Source organism: Macadamia integrifolia, chromosome 4 (genome assembly GCF_013358625.1).
Source record: "Macadamia integrifolia cultivar HAES 741 chromosome 4, SCU_Mint_v3, whole genome shotgun sequence".
In the NCBI taxonomy this organism is placed as follows: Eukaryota; Viridiplantae; Streptophyta; class Magnoliopsida; order Proteales; family Proteaceae; genus Macadamia; species Macadamia integrifolia.
This window is the reverse complement of record NC_056560.1, coordinates 31,293,675-31,296,452: the sequence shown is the minus strand read 5'-3', so window position 1 is coordinate 31,296,452 and position 2,778 is coordinate 31,293,675.

The following is a 2,778-nucleotide window of genomic DNA, read 5'->3' as shown; positions in this document are numbered from 1 at the left end:
AAAAAAAAAAAAAAAAAAAAAAAGAAATCTTGTTTATGAGTCATGAGTCATGTAATATCTTAAATATTTGTGATGTTAATATGTGTCGTGAGGCAAGAGACTAGCAAGAGAAACCTTATCTAACTCCTTACTTAGACTCCAATTTTTCACCCTGAGTAGCGTTGTCCGCACTGATTTCCCTTTTTATAAAGTCAACATCATTTGAAAGAGATGTTAGCATTAATCAAGCCTTGGAAGAAGCAAGAAAATGAGCTCGGGATTGATCTCATGAAATATCATTTGAGGGTTTAAAACACATTTAAGATCACAGACAACAGATATGAGGTAATATCTCTATTATTCTCGACAATTACTTCATATGTAGTTTTGAGGATAACATTTTAAGAAGGACAACAGACGGACATGACTTTGATACTATGTTAATAAAGTGAGAATGCTCACAAATTGCTACATGAGATCCAACTCAGACTTAAAGCATTAGGCAGAGACAATCCGAAAGTATATTAAGACACATCCTAGCTCCAAGGTAATAAATGTGAAACTATATTCCTATTACCATACTAACATCTCAGTATTGAGTTTTGATGTAGCTAGTTTAGACCATTTTGTATATGCAGACGACCCTCTTGATTGGTCACATATTGATTAAAAGTACTCTATCTTGGTAAAAACTTTTGGATCATTATTATGATGCATAGAGAAATCTATTTGGATTGATACTTGATGACTATGAAAGTAAAAATACGTGAGGCCTACCTATGGACAAAATTTAAGCCCTAATTGACATTCTAATTATTAGTAATGACATTGATGCAAGGAATTGCTTGAGGATGATAGAGATTACAGAGGATCCCAAGTCCCAACAACCCAGAGAAAGAAAAATTGAATGTATCTTATTGACTAAGATATTAGTGGGTGTGTAGCTGTTGCATGCTACAAGTCTACTCTTTTTTTGGCAGAACATGCTACAAGTCCATTCAATGCTTCTTATTATAGAAAAAATGAGTCTAATTTGTTTGGAAATTAAATAACTTTGATTATTAGTACCAAATCAAGAAATATAGGAGAAAGTTTTTCTCCACAGTAGATAAAGGATAACCCACGATCTAAAGGCACGGTTGCGCTTTCATCCACTTTCATAGGAGCACTTCATGTCATAATAATCTCTAAGAAAAAGATTTCCATACCCTCTCACTTCCTGAGCATGCAAGTCCTGCGATAAGACTCTCTTTTTCTCTCTCTTCACATGGGTCCTCTATTGGACGACACAATTTCTACATGCCGTAATTGGTGTGGGTGTAAAAGATTCCCCTACACTATCACCGTGAAAAACCTCTCCCATAGTCCATCGACAAAAGCTGAAACCTTGATGTAAAGTATTATACATTCAACAATTATATCTACATTATGCTTAGGTGATTGTGTCTAAAAAGACGATCTACTGCTTTAAAACTCTTACAAATAAGTGATGGATTTGTAATACATCAGAAATTGCGAAAGCACTCTTACACAAAAAGTCATATACACATCTTTGAAACAATCAGTTTTCTTAGGGAGGGGGGAGTTTTTTCCCCTGTTCCTACGTAGTAAATACAGCAGTCACTTAATTCAATAATTTTTGGGTAATTTACAACGCCACCCCTTGGAGAATGCCAATATTAGAGGGACACCCCCTCTCTTTCACCAAATTAGACTCGGACCCTCTACCGTCAGTCAACGTTATTTGATGCTTTGAAATGACGTTTTTGCCCTTATGAGTAAAAACTAATAAATTAGACATTTTTCTGCCGTAGTCGCTGGAGGGGGTTCGCTGCCGTAGTTGCCGTCGTCGCCGTCGTCGAAAGAGTGTTCGCAGTCGCCGATCTGCAAGCCTAGCCTTTCTTCTTCTCAACTCATTGAGGCTGACTTGGGAATAGAACCATTAAGGGCAATTTTGGTACTCCATTATTTTGAAGGGCAAAATGGACTTTAGAAAAAATATTAACTGCTGATGTCAGCATTCTTGGTATATTATGTAACGTTGACTGACGGTAGGGGGTCTAAGTCCAATTTGGTGAAAGAGAGGGGGTGTCCCTCTAATATTGGCATTCTCCAGGGGGTGGCGTTGTAAATTACCCATAATTTTATTAGAAGGAGGATTTCCATAAAGGCAGTATAAGAAGTATTCTACACATTACACTAATAAGGGTTAAAGGAGAGTAATCAAATAGTCATAATAAGAAAGAGTGTCATTATGGACCCGCTGTTCGTTATGTGAGAGGGGTATACTAGAATCTACACAAGGGCGAGCATGCTTCCTTTTTTCATATAACTAATACCCAAATATATAGATATTTAAATAACACCCAACCGTATAGATGAACTCCATAAAAGAATGGCCAATTGTTTCTCTAATTCCAAGCTTATACTTTATAAGAAATAAAACTAAAATCTACCAAAAAAATAAAGAAAGAAAGAAAGAAGGAAAACTTAAAAGCCAAATAAACGATATGCTTTCATCTACAATCATTTTATTAATATAAGATAAGAAGAATACAATTATTAGGTTGACCACATCACAGTTGTCATTAGACTTCCCTTGTACGTAAGCAAATTTATCAATCAATATCATGTTTTAATATTTAATAGCAACATGATTTCATGTACTCTCACTTATGGGGATTTTTTTCTTCTTCATTTAAGAACACAAAACTATCATCTTATATATATATTTGGGCGAGAGAATACTATCCCTTTGGATACGTACAGGTCAGCACTCTTATAGTAATACCATATTTT